Source organism: Typopeltis vanoorti, chromosome 22 (assembly GCF_054136105.1).
Source record: "Typopeltis vanoorti isolate ZY-2024b chromosome 22, IOZ_Tvanoo_1.0, whole genome shotgun sequence".
Taxonomy (NCBI): domain Eukaryota; kingdom Metazoa; phylum Arthropoda; class Arachnida; order Uropygi; family Thelyphonidae; genus Typopeltis; species Typopeltis vanoorti.
In genome coordinates, this window is record NC_143570.1 from 62,055,754 (window position 1) to 62,072,100 (window position 16,347).

Below are 16,347 nucleotides of genomic sequence, written 5' to 3' on the forward strand. Positions count from 1 at the left end.
TATCAAGAATAGTGATCGGAGCTTGCTACACCCTTTCTATGAGTTGCCTCAGCTTGCACTGCCTTCAAGGGTCAGTTGCTGCTCTATCCAGGTATTTGCTTACGCTTGGAATCGCCAAACTTTATATAGTTTCTATATTCGGCATGAAACTCTTTGAGTTTCTTATTCGGCTAAGAAACTATATGGGATATAATATCCCTTAACTTAAATAAGTTTATGTCTCCAAATTGAAGCCTTTGGCTCTTCATTATAATTAGTAATGAAATAAACAGGTTAGTATATCTGATAGGATGCTGTTATAGGCCAGGAAATGCAGAGAATACTGATTGTGAAATGTTTAGGCAAATTAGTTGGGCATGTAAAAAGAAGGTGATCCTGATGGGAAGCCTTTAATTACAGGAATATAGACTGGAAGGAGGAGATAGTGTATGGGAGAACAAGGAGAGTGAGTTTGTGGAATTTCTGAGAGATAAGTATTTTAAGCAGCACGTGATTGAAGCAACTAGAGGCTTTAATGTTTTGTATTTGGTGATAACTTCACAAGATGTAGTTGTTAATGATCTGTTGACACTGCTGCTAGTTGGTGAGAGTGATCATGAGGTACTTGTTTGGGAAGTGATGAAACAAGAAAAGGTCACTGCCAAAAATGGATACATGTGGAAGTATAAAGCAGCTGATTATAGGAAGCTCTGTAACCAGTTAGCATCAGTACATTGAGTGGATGAGCTGAGCGGAAAAGATGTTGACAATGCATGGAAGCTCATAAGGCAGTATCTGACAAAAAGCAACGTATGACTGCATACCGAGGGTTAAGCGAGTAAATAGAGGCAGAGTGAAATGGATGAACAGCGAAATCAAACAAGTTGTGCTGGAAAAGAAAATGTTATGGAGGAGGTACAAGACAGTTGGTGATGATTAGATATTTGAAGAGTATGAAGTGCAGGCTAGAAAGGTGACGAGCATGGTAAAGAAACAAAAGGTGCAGTATGAGAGGAGATTGGCTGGTCAGGCCAAGCTTAACTCAAGGGAATTTTTTCGCTACATGGCAAGCAAGAGAAAGAATAATTATGGCAGACTAACATTTGTGGATAGTCGTGGCAGCAGACTAACAGCTGCAAAGGATATAGTGGAAGTATTGAACAAGCACTTAATCAGCATACATCATACTGGTATAAAGTATCCAGTACAATATATAGAAGAGAGGCGAGAATTGGAAGTGAAAGTAACAGTGGTATATCAGATGTTGGTTGGTTGGGTTAGATGTGAATAAGGCTGTGGGAATGGATGACATATCACCACGTATGCTTAAGGAATGTGCACCACAGTTGGTTATGCCCTTGACCTGGTTATTTAATGAAAGTCTTGCAGTGGGTAGGGGTCCTAAGGAGTGGAAAGAGGTCAAAATAGTACCACTCCACAAGCATAGTTCTAAGACAAGTCTCCAACTATAGGCCAGTCTGTATAACTGCAGTTGTGGTCATGGTGTTGGAGAAATTGGTAAGGAATAGAATACTGAATTGGGTTGATGGACATGACATTCTTTATGAAGGTAAGCATGGATTTGTAAAGGGTCAGTAACTTATTTGCATTTTATGATATGTTGACAAGTGTATTAGATAAGGGAGAATCATATACAGTGATATTCTTAGACTTTGCAAAAGCGTTTGATAGATTACGACATGATAAGTTAGTGTACAAGCTGCAGAGGACAGGAATAGACAGTACATTGGTTAGATGGATCAGAGATTGGCTCTCTGAACAATACAAGCAGGTTGTATATGATGGAGCAGTGTCTCAAAAAAGAAGGGTAACCAGTGGCATGCCCCAGGGTTCTGTTCTTGGACACCCTGCTGTTTATTATTTTTTGTAAACGGTATATCATGTGGACTGACTGGGGATCTTCAGTCATTTGCTAATGATGCAAAGTTGGGAAGAATTATAAGTAGCACTGCTGATGCTGAATCCCTTCAGGAAGATTTGAATAGACTTTTTACTTGGACAAAAAGAGGGGGTTGTAATTTTAATATCAATAAGTGCAAGGTGTTGCATTTTGGAGTTCAGAAATATAAGACTGTGTACTATATCAATGGTGCTGTATTGCAGGAAATGGATGAGATTAGAGATTTGGGATTGATGGTTGACAGTAGAATGAAGTTTAGATGGCATATTGCTAGGGTTACAAAGGTTGCACGTTGTAGTGCAGCTATGATAAGAAGTACTTGAATATGCAAGGAGGAAGGAAGTGGTTGTCCCACTGTATAAGGCACTTGTCAGACCACACTTGGACTATTGTGCTCAGATCTGATCACCTGGTTTTCAATGTGATGTTGGGACATTAGTGAGGGTCCAGAGATGAGTGACTAAGACAATATCAGAAGTTTGGAATGCTGGCTATGGAGAGAGGTTGAAGAGATATGGATTGCAGAGTGGTGAACAGGAGGAAGAGAAGTGATATATTAGAGACATTTAAGTTAGTGAGAGGATTTTATCAGATTAATCCGGAGGGGATTATACGAGGGTGGTCTGAAAAGTTCTCGTCTAACAATAAAAAAACAAATTTATAATTTCAAAATTATTTTTATTTTTCAACATAATCTTCCTTAAGACAAATACATTTATTCCAGCGATGCTCCAGCGCCATTATCCCATCCCTGTAGTGGTTCTCAGTAAGATCTGCAAAATACACCTCTAGAGCTGCAATCACCTCTTGATTCAAAGAAAAACGCTGACCAGCAAGGAAGAGTTATAGTTTTCGGAAGAGATAGAAGTCAGAGGGAGCCAAATCTGGGGAATAGGGTGGATGTTCCAACAATTCATAGTGCAGATCCTTTAATTTTCCCATTGCCAAAACACCTTTGTGGGCAGGTGCATTGTTTGATGAAAGATGATTTTTTTCTTCTGCAAACTGTGTCTTTTCTCACAAATTTTTTCATCTAGTCTGGTTAAAAGATCGGAATAATATTCCCTGGTTATTGTTTTACCCTTTTCAAGATAATTAATAAACAAAATGCCTTTAGCATCCCAAAATACTGATGGAACACCATTACCTTTCCTACTGATGGAGCCAACTTTGTCTTCTTTGGCACTGAACAACCAGCTTCTGTCCACTGTTTTGACTGCTGTTTGGATTGTGGTGTGTAATGGTGAATCCAAGTCTCATCCATAGTAAAAAATCGATGCACAAAATCAGTTTTATTCTTGTTAAAGCGCTCCAAGCACTGTTGAGAGATTTTCATGTGAGTGCATTTTTGATCTGCTGTGAGCAAGTGTGCGGCATCCATCTTGTGTAAAGCCTTTTCATTTGCAATTTTTCATGCAAAATATATCCTACACGTTTTTTTGAAATGCCTATAGTCTCAGCAATTTCATGCACTTTGACTCGCCGGTCATCCAATACCATATCATGCACTTGATCAGTGATTTCTGGTGTTGTTACGTTTTTTGGACGTCCTTCATGTGGATCATCTTCAAGGCTGGTACAGCCACGTTTAGTGCTGTACCAGCCTTGAAGTCCATTTCTTAATTGTCGAAAATGAAGGAGAAGAGTGCCCATCAACTTTTATGAACTTCGAATGAATTTCTTTTGGCATTAAACCGTCTTTTACAAAGAATTTGATAACCGCACGATACTCAATTTTATCCATTTCAAGGGATACAGACAACACTTTTGCTTCAGACAGCTGTATAAAACAAACTACAGTATTATTTGCCAGCCTATAAGACGCACCCCCTTTTTTGTACACATTTTTTAGGAAAAAAACTTCATCGCTGAATATTATAATGAATTTACACTTTTTAAATATAAAGTAATAGGTAGGTCTACTTTCAACAAATACCTAGTACGCATTCATGTGTAGCTTGTATGCAATATTGTAGCAATGGCGACGTTTATCATCCATAATTTGCCAAGAAATTTAGAGAAAATTTAATGGCAGAAATTTATCACTGTTCACAACAACCGCGACAACATTTGGAAAGTTTAAACGAACAGGAACATAGCTGTGATCGTTGATGACAGCACATGCGCATCCACTGAACTCTACGTAACTGGAATGCTCTCACACACCGCAAGGAAGAAATTGAGTAACTCAGAACAGAGAAAATTTCCAGAAATGAAAGTAAGAAAAAACTGAGTATCGGCATATAAGATGCACCCTGTTTTTCAGTCCTATTTTCAAAGAAAAAAGTGCGTCTTATACACCGGCAAATACGGTACTTGATAGAATGACTTGCAATTTCACATGGATGCTTATGACAGGTGTACCAACTTAGAAAAAAAAAAAAAATCTTGCTAATAGTGTTGCCATCTATGGTCGAGGCTGAGAATTTTTCAGACTACCCTAGTAAAAAGAGTAAGTGAAGGGAAGAACCAGAAGTCATTCCTGGAAGTTATGTAAAAGTGTGGTGAAGAAGGGTGTGAGTAGTAGATTTTTTACATGGATAATTGTCAGTGAATAGAATGCATTACCAGAATGTGTTGTTAATGTAAGGAGTTTTAAGGACTTCTATATGATTCTATATGATAAATAGAAGATTCTACATGATAAATTTGTTGTCAGTTGAATGAACCTCTCACGATGAGTCTGTCGACTCCATGGAGGGTGTAATAATAATATAAGCTTGCTTACTTCCATCATGACCTGTGTAGCTCAGTCAGTTTTGATGAACCTCTTCAGTTAGAAAGACCTACGTTTACATCATGTCAGTTCAATGTGTTACCAGTCTCATATGCAAATTAGCAGGTTTTTCTCTAATGGAAACTGGTTCTTTATCCAACATCCAGCAGACTAACCAGGAGGACAGACATTTTACTCATAAGAATATATATATTATTGAGCCTTCATAGCTCAGTCAGTATAGACGATGCCCTTTGGTTGGAAAGACATGGGTTTGATTCCCGTCCATGATGTGAGGAACCTTTATCTGGTCTCTTTCAGTTAAAAGTGAGTTAGGCAGTCTCCTACGAAGGTAGAGGGTTTTTTTCACCTGGAAACTCGGGTTCCTTTCTCAGAACTGCAAACCCACCCTGTGAACACACACACACACACAATTACAGTCATAAATACTTGCCCTTAGGAGGGGGGGGGATGCGGCATAGGAGTGACAAGCCAGCTGCATTAATTTTCATAATAAATCTCTCATTAGGAGACTCAACCCATTCTAAGGGATGAATATATTGTTATTATTATTATTATTAAGAAAGACTCATCGAGGAAGGCCACATACTACATACAGTCATGGGTCTCAACACTAACTGGATTTAAGTCATCCAGTATCATTAGTAGCATGTCCCCCTCCTCTCCTATCCTGTCTATCCTTCATGAAAATACTGTACCCTTTACACTCGATACCAGTTAGTATATCTGCTTCTGATAGCCATGTCGCACTAATGCCTACAATCTGAGCTTCCAGCATATTGACCAAGGCAACAAACTCTACACCTTTGTTTCTGATATCTCCTAGCATTTGTGTACATACATAGTAAGCTACATGCATGTTTTTGTGTATTCTGTAGTCTGTGACACAGTTGAGCAACTTGCAGATCTCTGTTCTTATCTAGTGTTTTATTTATGCAGACATCTCTTTACATATGTGATGGGGCCAAACTGGATGAACATAAAAATTGAGATTGTTTTCTCCTCATAATAATTTCCATAATGCCCATTTCCATTATTAACAGTTACATAACATTGTCACTCTTACACACACAGATTCTCACCATTCCTCCCATCATAATTTAGTTTCCCTGATCTGTGTTTGTCTCATACCAATTATTACTTTTTCAAGACTCCTGATACCAAACACATTCAAATATAGGCTGTCCCTCTTATACAAATCTAATCTTCCCTCTCACTCCACACACACATCCAAAAACTTACATCCATTCCTTCTACACAGCCTATGCATCGAATTGTTTGCCAACATATCCCTTCTTAATTCATTTTTATTATATCTAAGTAATATACTTACTATTTTCTCTTTCTCACTCTTCACTCTTCTTTTACCAACCCTTTCATATCCTTTCTCATAATGAACTTTTTTGCTAGTCAAGTCGTTAGTGCCTAATAAAATTACAGTCTCTTTTACTTTTCTTTTCTGTTTTTCAATTGCATGTGCTATATTTTTAATTTTTGCTCCGTGAAAACTTGAAGTTGACTTGCTCATCAGTATCATGTTTTATGATAGTCACCATACCAGATAATATCCTTTTTACAATCAATGTTATTTGCCAGATTTTCGTTAAATACTAGCTTAACTGAGTCCATGCTTCGTTATTTCTTATTTTGCAGCTCAATTTTCTTATCCTCCATAAATGTGTGTGTGTGTGTGTGTGTGTGTGTGTGTGTGTGTCGACACACACACAAGAATAACCACCTTCTCCTAAAATTATGGTTACAAAGCCCAATCTGGACGTTGGTCGATTGGTAGAGCATCTGCTACTAATTGATCAGTTAAGTAAGTTTGAGCGCAGTTAGTAGTTGGAAGGGATCCAATCGTTCGATGCTGTTGGCACACTCTCCCTCGATGAGTCTTTGTACTCCCTGGAGGTGTCTAATAATAATAATAATAATAAAATTCTTGACCTTGAAAGCCTGTGTTATTGTACACCATTCACACTTGCGCATTACTCTGTCTAGTTAGTAAGTCCATAACACGGTTTACTCTATAGACCAGCAGTTTAGCAAATGCTGATCCATAAGTTTGTTTTATATGTCATGTCACATGTTTTCTTAACATTTTAAAATGCTAAAGTTAAGGCGTGCTTAATAAGTTTAAAATTTAATATTAATCTTTTTTTTTTTTTTTTTTTTTTTTTTTTAAATTTGTCTGTTACAGTTGTTAGGATAGGATTGAGGCTAAAGTTAAGGCAGAGATGCCCAAGGAACAAACAGGTTTTAGGAGAGGTAAGGGCACCAGAGATGAGATCCTTTGCATTAGACAGATTATAGAAAAATACAGGGCCGTAAATTAACTTTCCCTCTTTGGAGGTATCTGTAACTAAAACTAATACATGGAATGAGATCACATTTTATATTGAGACTTTCGAAGGCATGGGGAGATGAATTCCTCGAAAAAAAGATTTACTACCAAAAGTCGCCAATAGGCGAAATTTTGGTGCTGGCAGAGCCGAAAGTAGTCGGATATTTGCAGTAAATGCAGGTAAAAAGGATTATGCAAATTTTACTGTGCTGACATGAGAGCAGCGCCACCAATTCCACTTAAAAAGGGATTGAGACCATTCAAGCAATTATTAGAATGACTGATGAATTGTGCTCAATATGCGTCCTACCTTGCCTCAGCGTGCTTTACTTGTTGTTTTACCTTAAACAGTGCAATGCCGTAGTGGCCCTTCGGGAATTTAGAAGGCTTCATAACCTGTGTACAGGTCCTATGTCAGCTGTAGCACTGAGAGCTATGATTAAGAAGTTTGAAGAAACTGGATCACTAGGAGTTAGACCTGCAGAGAACGGAAAGTAGTGCAAGAAGAGACAGTAACAGACATTGCTACTGCGGTTCGATGACACAGGGACCAGCACTGGTCCAAGCGCTTGTGCCACAGCTCGCAAACTTGATATGGTACAGTCTGAAAAATCTTATGGAAAATGCTTCACTTCTATCCATATAAGTTCAGTCATGTGCAAGCACTAACTGCCGCAGATTATGATAAGTGCATGACCTTCGCACTAACGTTTCTTGCCCGAATAGAGATCGACAATGACTGGCCTTGGAGGAAATTGTGGAGTGATGAGGCTCATTTTTATCTGAATGGGTCGGTCAACACTCACAACTGCAGAATTTGGGCATCTGAACATCCCCAAGCGATCCAGCAAGCACCACCGCATTCTCCAAAAGTAACCGTGTAGTGTGGCTTCACAGCCGATTTCATAATAGGACCATACTTTTTTGATCATATTACCCCTACCGGTCCTGTAACCTGCTCCATTACTGGAGAGATTTATCGACGAAAGCTGGAAAATTTTATCATTCTTGTATTGCAGCAAAGACAATGATTGGACTGCATAATTTTTATGCAGGATGGAGCACTGCCACACATTGAACGTTCAGTACAGCACCTTTTATGCCAGCATTTCAGTAATGAGAGGGTTATCAGTCAGTTCTTTCTGACGGCATGGCCGCCTCGATCCCCAGACATCACTCCATGTGACTTTTGGCTGTGGTGGTATTTGAAATCCGTTGTGTACGTAGGTGGCATTCCCAACTTGCATGTCTCTTAAGAGAACATAAAACGGGCTGTTATGAACATCCAATCCGACTCCTTACGCTCAGCTGTAGAGCATGTCGCACACTAGATGCAATTTGTTGTACACAAGAAAGATCAACACATTGAAAATCGTGTATGTGGTCCAGGAGAGCCTGATTCTGATGACTGAAACATTATTTCCTGTGAGTTCAATCACTACATTAATTTCTGTGTCTCTCGCAAGTTGTTGTTTTAGTTTAATTATTATTATTCTTATTGTCATTGTAATGCGCCACATATCCAGCTGGAATGAGTGACGTCGCTGTTGCTTACACTGTCGAAATGTTATTATTCCATTTTATCTGCCTTTAATATAATTAAATATAAAATTATATTAAAATTATTTATATCAAATATAAATAAAAAAATATAATTATTAGCCTCTTGTTTTTGGCTCCACCAGCACCAAAATTTCCCCTATCGGCGACTCTTGGTACTAAATCTTTTTATCGCGGAAGTCATCTCCCCATGCCTTCAAACGTCTCGACATAAAATTTGGTCTCATTACGTTTATTGGTTTTAGCTACAGATGCCTCCAATGAGGGAAAGTTATTTTATGGCTACCCTGTATAAAGAATGCAGACTCCCTCTGGTAATGTGTTTCTTAGACTACTCTAAAGCTTTTGACTGTGTTGAGCATTTGAAGCTGTGGGAAGTAATGAAAAGAATGGGTTTTCTTCAACACACTATCAGTGCCTATCAGGTTGATAGCCAATTTCCTCAACACGCTGTCAGGTTGATAGCCAACTTGTACAAGGAGCATGAAGCTAAGGTAAAAACAGGTGTTGGATTAACAGATTGGCTTCAGGTTGGAAAGGGAGTTAGGCAAGGATGTTTACTTTCTCCTCATTTGTTTAGTATATGCTCAGGATATCATGCATGAAGCATTGGATGAGCTCAAGGCAGGAATTAGGATAGGAGGTAGATTGATGAGTAATCTGATGTATGCTGATAATACTGTACTAGTCTGTAGTGACAAGGAAGAAGTTGGACAAATTCTTGATAAAGTTAACAAGATCAGTAATAACAGAGGACTTCAACTCAATCCTAGCAAGACAGATTATGGTTCTCAAAGGAAATACAAACATAGAAGCTCTTGAGAAACAAGTGTACCTTAATGGAAGGAGAATTGAGGAAGTCAACAAGTTTGAGTTCCTGGGATCCATTATTAATGTGAAGAATTGCTGTTCAGAAGAAGAAGGTTAGGAATGGCTAAAACCACAGTCAGAGATCTGTCTAAAACTGGAAAGATGGATCTATCTCCATGGGAACAAAGCAGCAACTTATGGATGTGAGACTTGGAACCTAAAGAAGTCAGATAAGAAAAGGATAACTGCTTTTGAGATGTGGTGTTAGCCACATCTCAAAAGTCTCTCCCCCAAGCAAGCCAACTTTGCCTTTCCTGCTGATATTATTCCTTTTCTCCTGAAGGCATTACAGAAGGCTTCTGAGGATATCATATGCTGAAAGGCATACAAATGAATGGGTGTTGGAAAAGATGAGTAGAACTTTACGGCTCCTTAAGGATATTGACAGAAGAAAGTTAAAATATTTTGGACACATAGAAAGGATTGATGGGGGACTTCTCAGAACAGTAATAGAAGGTAAAGTTCCTGGAAAAATAGGAAGGGGTAAACCATCAATGAGATGGATGGATGGTGTGTGTGGAGTGACTGATCTTCAGAGAGTTGAAGCTGCCAGAAAAGCAAACAACAGGATTACATAGCGAGGCCTAGTGTGGCACATCACAGAGCATCGGAGTGACCATATGGCATCTGTAGATGCCCAGTGAACATATGGAACAGTTGTTAGCTTAATCACAAAATGAAATTGTGAAACAGTAATTGTTTTAAGGTTTAAGATAAGTGATGCCTGAAATATGTTTGTTTGTGTGCTTGCATAATAAATTTTCAGATGTAATCATTTGTGTCTCTTTTCCTTTTTAAGCCTGATGTAAAAAAAATGTTTGCTGCCTCCTCTTACTGAATATATATTAATAGACTATGTACGTTATATGGTGACATGTGCAATATATAGTCTCTCCCAGCCAAGCCAACTTTGCCATTCCTGCTGGTATTATTCTGTTTCTCCAGATGGGCCACTGGTGATCTAATGATGTTGTACAGCTGTCATAAAAGCATACTTTACTCAGTTGGAGAAAATGCCAACTGGACACTAGTGATAGTTGATATCATTACCTGGTGAAATACCAGTACCTTGTTTACTGGTTAGGCCCGAAGTGGCTGATGCCACGTCTTGTATTCAGAGTAGGGCTTCTGACTTTTATTCTGTATCCTTTCTTTTGTATGCAGTGCAGATGATGCTCTGCATTCCATTCAGAGGGAATCATCCAGTTCAGAGGGAATATTGCATGAAACTAAACTGTTTATTCTGCTTCCACCTACTCTCTCATATCATGCCTGTTGGGAGTCTGAAAGTTCATGTGTAGTGGTATGTGGTGGACAGAATTGCAGCCATGTTTTCCAGGAAATTGAGTGTTCTCTGTATAAGAAACAATTGCAGATTCACTCTGCACTTCATGCCCTTACTCTTTGATTAAAAAAAACAAAAAACTTCTCCTAACAAAAAACATTACTAAACACAAACATAAATGATATGCACAATTAATTATGAACATCCAAATCCTATCTCCTCTTTCTTCCTGAGCCTCATCTTGCTGCTACAAGGACCATTAACCACCTGAACTGCCCAAACAGCATTCTGTATGACATCCACTGCTATAGACTGAAAAAGAAAGAAAATTATATATTTAGCAATCTATTCTGACTCAATATTTCCATATCCCGTTCTCTCTCTCTCTCTATTTGTTTGCTGCTCCAAATTCTGATAATCACTCTGACTTCTTTGAATTTTTTTTCTCTCAAGTTTGATTTTCTGCAGTGTTACTACTCATGTGATGAATTAATTTTCTTTGAAGACTTCAAGATTTACAACTGTAACCGGCTTCCTGTTTACATTTTCCTGTAACAAGCTGAAAAAATGTGAAGCACTTGCTTTTATCAGTTGCCTAATGAAAAATATCCATTATCTAGCAGGTAGGTAATGGACAATTTGTGATACCAGATAATCCACACCATCTGTCCAACATACTTGACCTTTATTTAACAAGCTTTCCTTAAAAGTGTACCATAAATGTCAGCAGTTTTCTAGTAATTACTATCCTGTATTGCCTTTACATGCTGTCATAATCATCTGTAATCTATCCAATAGCACTAAAAAAAAAAAATGCTTTTATCCAGCCTATTCCTTGAAAGGAAATAAAAAGTCAGCCATCAAACTAATTGCCTTCACTTCTATATATTCAAAAGTGATGGAGAAGATATCAACAATCTGCTTTTTTCTCTACCCAGAGATTCATCAGTGATTGCCATAACGGATTTCACCATCCTTGTTCTACAGCACACCTTTTTGCTAACCTTGCCTACCTTTGACACTTGGAAAGATTTGGATGGTTGGTTGGTTTGGATTTATTGTTGAAGCTACTAAGGCTATGAAGCCAGTGTATTGTCTGTAAATTGTTTGTGTTCTTTTGGCTGTTTTGTGGGATGAAATATCCCACTATGACTACCTATATGAGACCAGCTAACTCACTTTCAGTTGAAGGTGAGTTAGCTTCCCTATAAAGGTTCTTTACTTTCTAGAATGAGATTCAAACTCAGGTCTCTCTAACCAAAGAACATCATTGATACTGAATGAGCTATGGAGGCTCAAAAGATTTGGAGAAACTCGTGGTCTTAAGTTTTTCAAAGGCTTTTGATAGATTGCCACATTTATTTGGATAGGATAGGATTAGATACTAATTAGTAAGTTGGTTAGGTTACTGGCTGTCAGATAATATCTTTGGATAGTGTATGGAGGCATGGTTTCTCAAAATAGGAAAGTTACCTGGGGTGTGCTACATGGGTCTGTTTTGAGACCATTGTTGGCTAACTTGTATATTGATAATATTGGGATGGATTTAACTGGAGATATGCAGCTGTTTGTAGATGATGCAAAATTGGAAGGTGATGAGTCAGGAAGATATTGTGTTTCTTACAGGAGAATTTTACCCATTATTTCATTCTCTTACCCACTCATACAATCTATTCATAGATTGTATGAGTGGGTAAGAGAATGAAACCATTATTTTTAGTGTTGCAAAGTGTAATGTTCTGGAATTTGGTAGCTAAGGATGTGATGCAAAGTATGCACTTAGAGGGAAAATTTTGAAGGAGGTAGAGAAGACGAGATTTGGGAGTGGTGATGAACAAGGACTTGAAGTTCAGGAGTCATATTGTGCAAGTTGTGAAGTCATCATATTGGATTATGGCAATGATGTGGAGGACCTTGACAGAAATAAAGAGGTTATGCATAAATTGTATAAAATCTTGATCAGGCTTCATATGGGTTATGTTGCAGATTTTGTCACCTGGTTTCCATGGGGTTGAGTATATATTAGAAAGGGTTCAGAGAATATTGACTGAGATGGTATCTAGTCTTTGGAATACTGGCTATGAACACAGATTGAGAAATACATTTTTTTATATTGATCCCATACATGAGAGGGTGAGGAACCTTTAAACACATCAGTGTTTTGTGTGAGGGGGTAGGGTGTGTGCAGACAAGTACTGAGATAGAAGTTTATTGATGTTTTTTTTTTTTTTTTGAAGAGTTGTAGGTTGTGGTTGTTTGGGAATACTTCACGAGGAAGGCTGTTCCAGATTACAGAGGTAGATGAAATAAAGAGGAAGAATAGAAGCAGGTTTGGTGTGCTTGCAGTTGCACAGTAGAGGGGTGCTGCACAATTGCACATGGAAGTACCTATAGAATAGACTCAGTACTCAAACACTGTGCCTGCAAGATAGAGGCTGAAGTAAATTTGTAAGAGAGGGATCATCTCTGAGCCTAATTGCTCACCTCTAGATGGTGTTAAGGATTTTGACAGAAGTTTTAGGTACACTACCCCAAACATGTGAGCAGTATTCTAAATGAGGGCAAATTTAAATTGTATATAATTAAGAGTTCGTTAGGTGTAAAATATGCTTTTCAATGAAAGAGAATGCCAAATTTCTTGGATGCTGAGGAGGCCATTGAGGTGTTTATGCCAGAAAGACTGGAAGTAAATGTCATTCCAAGCAAAGAGATATGATCTTCTCTGGTTGATTTGTATATTACTTAAGGCGAGGGTAGAAAGCTAGTGACTGCCCCACTTCCACTTAACCTGTTTTGAGATGGGCTGGCTATATTTCCAGATGCAATGACAGAAGATGGACTAGAAAAAAACAATAGAAGTGAGACCAATGGATGGAGCAAGAAGAAGAGGAAGACTGAGAAGAAGATGGAGGGATGAATTGAAACAAGTTGCAGGAGTGAGATAAATGGGAGAGGCAGAAAACTGAGTGGCCTGGAAAACCAGGGGTGAGACCTTTGTCCAGTAATGGACAGAACCAAAAGGTTGAAGAAAAAGAAGAGGGTAGGTGAGCTGGAATCTCTTTACACAAGAAAAGGCAAGATTGTGTTTTGGTAGCATTGAACATGACAAGGTTGTCCATGCCCCATTGAAGGATAGTATGTAGATCAATGTTTAAGACACTAGTTATAAATGATCTTGTAACCTGGGATGTCAGTATACTGCATGGTTTGTCAAATTAGTAGGATGAGTGGAGAGTACTGTCAGCTGTAAAAGCTGTGAATAGGGATTAATAGTTATTGTGAGTAGGTCATTTATCTACAGGAGAAAGAGAGTAAGCGATAGGACAGATCCTTGAGGCATTTTATCGTGGTGAAGCTCAAAGAGAGAGAAGAAGCCAACTACTATGACTTAGAGAAAGCTAGCTACCCAGTTGCAGAGGGTAGCAGGGAGACCAAAGGATGGCAATTTGTTTAGTAGGCCTTGATGCTGCACATGGTGGAAAGCTTTGGAAATGCCAAGGGCAGTAGCACAAGTTTTTCTGAACCTTTCCATGGTATTTGTCAAGTGGTGGGTGAAGTAGGCTACAAGGTTAACTGTTGATCTTGAATGGTGGAACCCATACTGGTGGTTGCTGATTAATTGATGGGCCTCTAGGCAATGGAAGAGTTGGCTGTTGGTGACTTTCTCCGTTATTTTGAAGAGGACTGAGGTGATTGCAATTGGTCAGTAGCTTGATGGTAGACTTCTATCACCCTTTTTTTGGAATAGAATGGATATGAGATTGCTTTTGTGCATTAGGTAAGTATCAGATACCAATTACTTGCAGTCTTCCAGATCAGACATCTTATTCAGACAGAAACCTAGATTGCAGCTACATCTGCTACTGTCCATCTCCACTTCACAATTCTTTTCACCACAAGGGTGACACTTGTGCCTTTGTGAAATCTGACATGGACCAAAAGACCTTTTAGTATCCAAGTTATTTAATAGTTTTCTGATTTTTTTTGGTACCATCGGGATGAGAGAGAGGTATAAGTGCAGGAGAACAGAAGTTGCATCCAATGACCTTAGCAGGGAACAAGAAGGCATGGCTTCCATTTAGACAAGAGGAATCGAATTTGGATCTGCTGATGATTGATTTGCATATGGTGAGTGCTTTGGTGTAGGCAGAGTATGAAGCTGGAGTTCTTGATGCAGTTCACATGCCATAAGCTGAATTTTTTTCTTCAACTGCATTGATACATTTTCAGTTGAACCAAGACTTGGAAAGTGGATGAAGATTATGGTTTGAATGGGAATTGAAGTCCTTCATACCACTGAGAATAATTTTTGTAACTCATTCACAGCAGGTATTAAGGTTAGGTGAGTGCAAGCAATAGTCAGATCAAGGAAAGGAGAAATAGAAATTTCAGAGGTCATCCCAGTTGGTTCCTTTGTAGTGCCAGAGGATGTGAGGTCAGGTCTACTCACCACCTACCCTCACCCTAAGTCATCCTAAGTAATATACAAATCAACCAGACAAGATCAGGTTGGACGAAGGGCGTTCTGAGAGAGAGGAGACTTATACCAGATTGTGGTCTGAGTTGCTGAGAAGAGAGGTGACCTTTATAGTGTATCTGGAAGGAGAACTGGTCAAATAGTATTTGACTAAATACTCTTTGACCAGAGAGAGTGAAGGGGGTTATCAGGAATTCGAGTGAGTAGATGTACAATTTGTGTTAGGTCATTATTTATATAAGGCTTCTGCTTTTCATTCTGCTTGGTCAATGATGCTAGAGTAGGGCAGCCGGTTGGAACTATTTAGATAGCTGTGTTGTGGGAGGTTGAGTTTCATGGATAAGAATGTGAAGAGATATGAGTGGTTATCAGTGTTTAGAGATCTGTAAATGCAACAAATGAATGTTACTAAATATGGCAAGGAAACTGTAAGTCAGAAAAGGTCAAAAGCAGTGGGTTCTAATTAGCCATTCTCTGGCTGGCTATGTTAGATTTCACAAAGGCACAAATGTCACCCTTGTGGTGAAAAGAATTGTGAAGTGGAGGTGGACAGTAGTAGATGTAGTTGTGATCTAGGTTTCTGTCTGGAATAAGATGTCTGATCTGGAAGACTGCAAGTGATTGGGAACATCATTTATGTTTTGTTGATTCCACAGAAGATTCTGGCATGGTTTGTATGTTGTGATTGGTTGTCATATGACTTTTTTTAATGGGATTAGTTTATAAGTGAGATTTGCTTTTGTTGCAGTGTGACTCTTATTGTTTGTGAGAGTTTTCATATGTTTCATCATAAGTTTGATTAGATGGAAGGATATAGCAGGGAGGTGATGTGCAGTGAGAGAAAATTGACTCATGGACATGACATTCATACAGAGAGAAACCAGTCTCCGTGCCATGATGTGGCTTCAACAGTGTCCCTGACATGCCACCACTCAGACTCCCTCTCTAGGCAACCTAGTAGAGTAATTGGCAGCAGAATTATGCACCAGTTGATTGAGACGTCCAACTCTTTACTTACTGGTTCAGTCCCATGCACTAATTGATATACCCTCAAAATGGAAGACGTTATGGGTCGCTAAGTATGTTTGTCATGGCTTTGAAGAGTGTCACTCACACTTTACAGAGAATAGAGGGGGGGGAGGTAAACAGAAACCAGGATCTCTGCTCAGGAGAC

General features: G+C 38.8%; 1 protein-coding gene across 5 annotated transcripts in view; it reads left to right on the forward strand.

The window, feature by feature from the left end:
• Positions 1–16,347, forward strand: part of LOC150094460 (solute carrier family 33 member 2-like) — a 122,158-nt gene that overhangs the window by 51,621 nt on the left and 54,190 nt on the right. The gene's annotated exons all lie outside the window — the stretch shown is intronic.